This window comes from Cryptomeria japonica, chromosome 10 (assembly GCF_030272615.1).
Source record: "Cryptomeria japonica chromosome 10, Sugi_1.0, whole genome shotgun sequence".
In the NCBI taxonomy this organism is placed as follows: domain Eukaryota; kingdom Viridiplantae; phylum Streptophyta; class Pinopsida; order Cupressales; family Cupressaceae; genus Cryptomeria; species Cryptomeria japonica.
The window spans coordinates 307968200-307978315 of NC_081414.1; positions in this window are offsets into that span (position 1 = coordinate 307968200).

Below are 10116 nucleotides of genomic sequence, written 5' to 3' on the forward strand. Positions count from 1 at the left end.
TTCTCAGCACTACAAATATGGGTAATAGAAATAGGAAATTATAACACAAGGATTTTTTTAGGGTAAACAATTCAAAAGACTTCAAGGCACAATCCCAAACCACACACACACCTACAAGAAATAGCTTTCCTCCTTTCATCTAATAACATATACAAGTAAAGTAAAATAAGACACAAACAGCTATCAACACCATGCAAATATAAAATGGGGATAAACATAATCACATCAATGCACAAGCACATGCATCCTTTCAACATACAAAAAACAATATTTTTGAAGACAATCTTTCCTTTCAAAATAAAATGCATAATTAAACAGATCAAACCATTGACCTGAAAATTGAAGCAAAGGTCAAGAAATTCGAAGAAATTTTTTGAAGATGCCAACCAATTCCAAATCCAATAGCAATGCAATCTAAAATTCCAAGCCAAAATCCAACCTCAATCATACACAGAAAATTTCATCCAAGATTCAATTTCAAAACTTCAATCATTTCTCCAGCCAAAGAACCCCCGAGAATAATCAAAAATCAATATTCAAAATAAATCTCCCAAACCATACTTCATCACACCAAAATGAAAAATAATAAAATTAATATTAAACCTTACCAACCATTACGAAAATCAAGGTAATGTTCCTTTTGTTATTGTGAGGATCCGGTTGTTACTTAGAGGGGGGGGGGGGGGGGGGGGTGAATCAGTAATAACAATAAACTGCAATCTTTCACCAATCTGAAAATACTTCTCAAAAACACTTCATAACCAGTACCGGTAGTTGATCAAACAGTCTCCAAAATATATTTACCAAACTAATACCGGTAGCTACTTAAGTGTTCATCATTAAGAAAATACAATAAAGACATCAAATGAATAACTCAATAATCCATTCACAACATGAACACAAAGTTTTTTCATGTGGAAACCCAAATGGGAAAAACCACGGTGGGAATTGATACTGACAAAATATTTGCACTCTTTCAGAATGCATCCTATTAAAGGCCTAGCCCGGTTAGGAGCTTTACAATAATGCCCGATTAAGAGAAGACCCTGTTAGGAGTCACCCGGTGAAGGGATTTTAACCTCAGCTCTATTAGGATCTCTACCCTGTTAGGAGTAACCTTGCTAAAGGATTTCAACCCAAGTTAATGAGCCACCTGGTTAAGGGATTTACAAGATCAGGCCTGTTAGGACCTACCCGATTAAGGGATTTTAATACTACTGCAACTGCTAGGAAAAAACAACTAAGTGATCTGATTAATGCATTCTCTCCTTGCTAATACAGATTCATTTTAGCTCCAATCTACTTCACACATGCAGACATCTCAATTTGGTTCGGCACACTCTCCTTCTTTGATCACCGGCACACTAAACCTTCTCAAACTTGACCTAAATACACTTTACAATTAGGTCGGTTACAAAATCCTAACCGAATTAAAAATATAGTGAATTTGCATCATAGATCATATCAGATCATTGCAGATCATTAAAACAAATTTCAAGACAATTACAGTCGTTGAATGATCATAACACATCACCGCACATTGATCTGATAAGTTTCCAAACCCTTAACACATTCTACTAAGCACTTCATTGTTTCCCAAGAAATTCGATCCTTGTACACTCTTAAATGCAATCTTATCATCATACATAGTTTCTGACATGTCACCATTAACTTATGAACATGATAAGATTCACCGCGAAACCATAAAACATCACCAGTCAAAGATCTTGATACCGGTTCTCAAACCCTGCACTGAATAAACAACAATCAATTACAAACATGACTTCCAGTTCTCCAAACATGATGCAGTTGCAGTCATAGACTCATTACAATGTCACAAGCATGCATTCCAAACCGCAACACCTAACTCAAAATGGATCTCTACTGCAACCATCTCCTTCACTATTCTTGCTTACCGGTTCACTGTCAACTTAAAAAACATTCCATTGCCAGTCAGGCTAGATAGCTTAGATGATATACCAAACATAAACAAACATGGTTGCCATCAATGAAAACACAAATAACTAATCATAAGTTATCATATCATAATTATATCATCACCAATAGTCCATCAATATATCATCACCAACAGTCCTTTAATATATCATCAATATCCTTTACCGGTACAACATCATCTCTATCAGTTATGCCAATATGCCAACATTCTCCCCCTTTGGCATTGATGGAAACACTCAAAGAATGCAACATCAAAATAATCAACTGATGACAAATACCAGGAACTCATCATGTTGTGTGCTTCACTTGATCTTCTCCTCCTTTGCATTACTTCTCCCTGTCATTGTTATTCTCCCCCATGGCTGTTACATTTATTCTCCCCCTTTGACAGTAATGCCAAAGGTGCAAAGGCATCTTTTGTCTTTGTTGCTTCATCTCTGCTACTCCCCCTGAGGAGTATCCCTCTTCTCATCAATCCATAGTAAAAGATATTCAATGAGTCCACTGGATTGATGCTTCCACATGGGTAGGGGTATAACCCCTAACTCACCTCTGAGATATTCAAAGGTAGCCTTAGGCAATGACTTAGTAAATATGTCTGCCAACTGCTCCTTACTTGACACATGCTCTAATCTCACTTTCTTTTCATGTACTCTTTCTCTCAGAAAGTGATATTTCAATTCAATATGTTTAGTCCTAGCATGCAATATTGAGTTCTTTGAAATGTTTATAGTACTAGTGTTATCACAATGTATGATCACCGGTTCAGTCATATCTTGCTTGAATCCTTCCAAGACATGTCTCATCCATATAGCTTGTGTACATTTCATGGATGCAGCCACATACTCTGCTTCTGTTGTAGACAGAGAAATACAAGTTTGTTTCTTACTGGTCCAAGATACCAGTCTACCACCTAGAAAGAATGCACCACTAGTTGTGCTCTTTCAGTCATCTACATTTCCTACCCAATCAGCATTAGTGAATACCTGAAAAGAAAAATTGCCTTTATATGGATACCACAATCCATAAGCAATTGTCCCTTTACGATATCTGAATATTCTCTTTACTGTTGTCATATGTGTCTCCTTAGGGCTCTTTTGAAATCTTGCTGCTAAACCAACTGCATGGGAAATATCTGGTCTACTATGAATAACATAATAAAGTTTTCCAATCATAGATTTGTATTCTTTCTCATCCACTGAGGGTGAATCATCTTCTTTTGACAATCTGCAACTTGTAATCATAGGTGTTCCAACTGGTTTACAGTCTTCCATTCCAAGGGTCTTTAACACTTCCTTCACATACTTAGACTGACTGATAAAAATCCACCTTTCATCTTCTGTACCTGCAAACCAATGAAAAATTTAATCTCACCTATTAGAGACATCTCAAACTTTTCCTTCATTTCATCTGCAAAAGTCATACTCATATCATCATTTCCTCCAAATATGATATCATCAACAAATACTTCTACAATCAACATCTTGTCTCCTTCAGTCTTCAAATAAATATTGTTGTCCTCACTAGTTATCTAAAATCCTATCTTTATCAGATGTGCATGAAGTATTTAAAACCATGCCCTTGGTGCTTGCTTTAATCCATATAATGCTTTATGCATTTTGCATACCATATCTTTATCTTTTGTCAATGCAAACCCATATGATTGTTCAATATACACCTCTTCTTTAAGAATACCATTCAGAAATGTTGACTTTACATCCATTTGGTAAACTTTAAAACCTTTAAAGGGTGCAAATGAAAGTAGCATTCTAACTCCTTCAAGCCTAGCAACTAGTGCAGAGGTCTCTCCATAATCTTCACCTTCTTCTTGTGCATACCCTTTTAAAACCAGTCTTGTCTTGTTTCTAACAACTTCACCATCTTCATTCAGCTTGTTTCTAAATACCCACTTTGTACCAATCACATTTTTATCATCAGGTCTAGGAACAAGTGACCAAGTGTTGTTTTATCAATCTGATCAAGCTCTTCATTCATTTCCTTTATCCAACCATCACCCTTAAGAGATTCTCTCACTGTCTTTGGTTCAATTGTGGAAATCAGACATGCACTTTCTCTGATTTTTCTTCTAGTCTACACTCCAAAATTCTTGTCACCTATTATCTAGTCTTCAGACTGATTTAACCTTACATACCTAGGTATAACCTATTTCAGTGCAATAACCTCTTCTTGTTCTTCATATTCTTTATCTTCTACCGGTTGAGCATCTTCATCTACACTATTCTGCTCAACATCTTTCTGCACTTCTGGTTCAATGATCACAAGTTTTTGTTCATCATCCGTTGGATCATATTTGTTGGTATCATCAGATTCATCAGAGTATTCATCAACTTTTACATTGATGCTTTCCACGATCTTCTTTGTTATTTTATTAAAACACTTGAAAGCTTTTCTCTTAGTAGAGTAGCTAAGGAATGTTCCTTCATCACTTTTAGGGTTAAATTTACCAGTATATTCATCTCTTTTTATAAAACACCTACTGCCAAAAACTTTGAAGTAACTGACATTAGGAGTTCTACCATGCCATAACTCATAGGGTGTCTTGTCATTACCTTTCTTCACCAGTACTCGGTGCAATGTGTATACTGCAGTGTTGACTACTTCTCTTCAAAACATCTTAGGTACATCTCCCTGTATCAGCATAGTCATTGTTGCTTCAACAAAGGTTATGTTTATCCTTTCTACAATTTCATTCTGTTGTGGTGTCCTTGGAGCAGATAACTGCCTCTTTATTCCATTTTCATAACAATATGTCACAAACTCATCTGATGTAAACTCTCCACCCCGGTCAAATCTCAGGCACTTAAGATTCTTACCAATTTCTTTTTCAACTAAGGCCTTGAATGCCTTGAACTTGTTGAAAGCTTCTGACTTTTCCTTCAGAAAAGTAACCCACGTCATTCTAGAAAAATCATTAGTAAATAACATGAAATACTTGTCACCATAAAAACTTCTAGTCCTTGTAGGACCACATAAGTCAGTGTGTACCAAATCTAGAATATGCTCAGAAGAAAAGTATTTACTCTTAAAAGAGGATGTAGTCATCTTACCCAACTGACATTCTTTACACATCACATTGTCTAGTTTAACAAGTTTTGGCATACCTTTAACCATATTTGACTTGCTGACCTTAACCACATTATCAAAGTTCACATGACAAAACCTTCTATGCCATAACCAACTATCTTCAACCTTAGCAACCAAACAATTGTTTACACTAGCATTCAGATGGAATAAGTTACCTTTAGTTTGTTTACCGGTAGTAATCAGTTCTCCTCTGCATCCTAAGATCCTGCACACTCCATTCTTAAAATCAAGATGATAACCTTTGTCATTCAACTGACCAACACTCAACAAGCTATGTTTCAAACCTTCAACCCAATATACATCATCATTATTACTTTTACCATTCAAAGAGATAGAACCTTTACCTTTTACCATACAAGGTGAATTGTTCCCAAATCTTACTACACCGCCATCAAATTCTTCAAGAGAAATAAACGTGTTCTTATCATCAATCATGTGGTGTGAGCAACCACTATCAATAATCCATTCATCACTGTTGTCAATGTGAGATACTAAAGCCTTCTTATCAAACAGATCTTCCTTAACAACAACAAAAACAATCTCCTCATTGTCTTCATTCTCAGATTCCTCATCAGTAGCACCTTCATCCATTGCAACATAACACTGTTTCTTTCCTTTATCCCTTATATTTTCTAAACTTTTCCTTTTGATCACTATTAGGACAGTTTGCAACTATATGTCATATCTTGTTACAAGAGAAAAAATTAAGAGGTAGCTTGCCTTTGTACTTACCAGTGCCTCTAGGAAGTCTTTTTGCTAATAGAGCTTCAAATTCCATCAGATTATCTTCATCATCCACATCATATTTTCTACCGCCATGATGACTTGACCTGCATTCATTACTATGACAAACATCTTTCCCTTTTCTCACCGATACACTAGATACAGATGCTTTGAAAGCAGATTTTGTCTTAGGTACAGTGTTATCAAAACTATTCAACTCAAAAGAAGTGAGCTTACCAATCAAAGAATCAACAGTAACCTTATCATTACTGACTGACCTCAACTCTTGAATAGAAGACACTCTAATGGCATAGGCAGGCAATAGGGTTCTAAGCATTTTACTCACCACAGTGTCTTCTTTTATAGTACCACCAGCACTTTTGATTCCACCGACAACTTGTTTTATCCTTTGTCCATACTGAGTGATATTTTCTCCTTCCATCATTCTCATATCATCAAACTCTCCTCTGAGGCTTTCTTCTTTAGCCTTTTGAACATGCTTATCACCACCATAGATTAATTCTAACTTCTCCCAAACTTCAAAATCAATTTCTAAACCATGGACATCAATATATTCAGTATCACAAAGCGTACTTACAATGGCTTCCAATGCTTGAATGCTTTCCTGCTACTCCTTAAGTCGATCTACAGTAAGAGGACCAGTAGGAGGTAAATACTTAGTAATAGCATGCTACCAGAACTAAACACCCATACCTTTGATGTAAATCTTCATTCTATCACTCCATATTTTGTAGTTGTCCTTAGTGAATTTAGGACCCTCTTTCATCATCTTGGGATCTTTTCCTCAAGCGGTTAAGCTTTTACACAAAGAGGACCTAATGCTTTGATACCAATTGTTATTGTGAGGATCTGGTTGTTACTAAGAGGGGGGGTGAATCAGTAATAACAATAAAATACAATATTTCACCAATCTGAAAATAATTTTCAAAAATAGCTCATAACCAGTACCAGTAGTTGATCAAACAGTGTCCAAAACAGATTTAACAAACTAATACCGGTAGCTACTTAAGTGTTCATCATTAAGCAAATACAGTAAAGACATCAAATGAATAACTCAACAATCCATTCACAACATGAACACAATGATTTTTCACGTGGGAACCCAAATGGGAAAAACCACGGTGGGAATTGGTACCAATAAATATTTGCACTCTTTCGGAATGCACCCTATTAAAGGCCTAGCCTAGTTAGGAGTTATACAATAATGCCCAGTTAAGAGCAAACCCTATTAGGAGTCACCCGGTGAAGGGATTTTAACCTCAGCTCTGTTAGGATCTCTACCTTGTTAGGAGTAACCTTGCTAAAGGATTTAAACCCAAGTTAATGAGCCACCCAGTTAAGATATTTACAAGATCGGGCATGTTAGGACCTACCCGGTTAAGGGATTTTAATACTGCTGCAACTGTTAGGAAACAACAGATAAATGATCTTATCAATGCACTCTCTGCTTGCTAATACAAATCCATTTCAGCTCCAATCTACTTCACACATGTAGACATCTCAATTTGGTTTGATACACTCTCCTTCTCTTATCACCGACACACTAAACCTTCTCAAACTTGACCTAAATACACTTTATAATTAGGTCAGTTACAAAACCCTAACCAAATTCAAAATAAAGTAATTTTGCATCATAGATCATATCAAATCATTACAAATCATTACAGATCATCATACAGATCATTACAACAAATTTCAAGACAATTACAGTTGTTGAATGATCATAACACATCGCCGCACATCAATCTAATAAGTTGTCAAAGCCTTAACACATTTTGCTAAGCACTTCATTGTTTCCCAAGATATTTGATCCTTGTACGCACTTAAATGCAATCTTATCATCACGCACAGTTTCTGACACATCACCACTAACTTATGAACATGATAACATTTACCGCCAAACCATAAAACATCACCAATGAAAGATCTTGATACTTGTTCTCAAACCCTGCATTGAATAAACAACTTTCAATTACAAACATGACTTCCAAATCTCCAAACATGATGTGGTTCCATTCATAGACTCGTTACAATGTCACAAGCATACATTCCAAACCGCAACACCTAACTCAACATGGATCTCTACCGCAACCATCTTGTTCACTGTTCCTGCTTACCGGTTCACTGTCAACTTAGCAAACTTTCCATTACTGGTTAGGCTAGATAACTTAGATGATATAAACACAAATAACTGATCATAAGTCATCATATCATAATCATATCATCACCAATAGTCCATCAATATATCATCACCAACAGTCCTTTAATCTATCATCAACATCCTTTACCGGTACATCATCATCTCTATCAGTTATGTCAATATGCCAACAATTGTTAAATAATATTATTTCCCAAATTGACCAATAGGAGAAAAGGGTACATAAAACAAATAATAAATCAAATGAATACAAAGAGGTAAATTATCAATTAAATCAATAAGGAAAAAGAGTGGGTAGATAAATAATAAAACACATAAGTAAAAGAAAGAACAATAAATAAAATAACCAATTAAATAAATAATTAAATAAACTATTTATCAATAAATCAAATAAATAATCAAATGCACAAATAATATAAATGCCTAGTGACATAAAAAGCCTCAACATAACACAATTTTATTTATATTCATACCAACCAAATTAATTTAAATATAAATAAACTATATAAATCAATTAATTAATAATTTAATTAATAATCACAACTCCACAAGCGTCTCAACATAGGATAATATAAAATACCACATAACCTCCAACAAGGCAACTCTAACCAAAACTCTAGAACTGACAAGGTACCTACTAAGCCTAGAGTGTGTGATAGTGTCTTATGTTATCTCCAACCAACTTGCCATTGGGATTAAAGACATGCTTAGACCTGTGAAACCAGGTGGAGTCGATGTCTAGTACCTACATTCCTACACCACGCCAATGTCTAAACAACATATATATTGCATATAATATGAAATAATTAGACAGGTGAAAGAGAGTTGTAACATCACATCTTGCTCATAAATGAGTGGTATAACATTGTTCCTTTCACGAATACAATGATAATACAAACTGTAGGCACCTAAAAGTTGCACAATCAATTAAGTGAATTTTATTCATTTAATTATTCTTAATTCTTCCTATTAATTTAATTAAGATTTAATTAATATACCCTTCTTCTATCTAATCCATTTAATTAAATTCACATTTAATTAAATACCCCCCCTCTATCCATTTTAATTAAATTTACATTTAATTAAAAATATCAATTTATCCCCTTTCCCATTTTAATTAAATCTACATTTAATTAAAATCTCATTTGCATTTAAATAAATCTAAATTTATTTAAAAATCCCCCCACTTGCAAAATCCTACAAATGCAAGTTGCAACCAAATTGAAATAAAGCAATTTATTTTAATTAATTCTATTTTCCCTCACCCACTTGCATTTTCCTACATCTCCCACTTGCATCCTAAACCCTATTCCTAATCTCTTCTAGAATCCATCTAATCCTAATCAATTAGCCCAAACCCATCCATTATCTCTTTTCCCTAAATTTGAGGAGGTCACTTCTCAAATTTGGAGTAAAGTCTTCAAAAAGCATTAAAGCCTTATCCATTCAACAAGCTAACTTGTTGAATACCCCCAAATTTGGAAGGACTCTTACAAATTTGTCCCCAAAGTCTTCAAACCATTAATGGTTAACTAACCCTTAGTGGCATGGTTAGAGACTTTTTGCCTAACTCAACCTTCATCTAACCCAAGGGTCTCATCAAGCATTCATTACTTTGATCATGGTTATCCCTTTAACCCTTGCACAAGAGTTTACCCCTTGGATAAAAACTTTATCCAATGGATAACCTTAACCTAACCTTAACCCTTACCTCCTAAGGTAACCTTCGTGTCTTCTCAAGCATTTAATGCTTCTTACATCTCCTCTCAATCAGTCTCTTGTTGACAATCATCGCCATTTCATTGGTGAGAATTTTGAACATGGATTGATTAACTTTCAATCCTGACCCTTGTTAAGATTATCCAATCTTGACCATCCATTGCCCTATTTTCCCTATAAATAGAGCCCATTCCTTCTTCAAAAAAAATGAAGTCTTTGTGCATCAAACTTATAGTCTTATAGCATTAAGCATATTATCTCTCTTTGATGGAATAGTGCATTTTAGATCATTTTGATAGCATTATAATCTTAGATATATCATGTTAGCTTCATCTTAGTATCATTTTCATACTAGTTCAAGCTTCATATCAATATCTTGCATCCTATCATCATCTAGTTTCATATCTAAATCATCACTAGGATCTTGGTTGCAT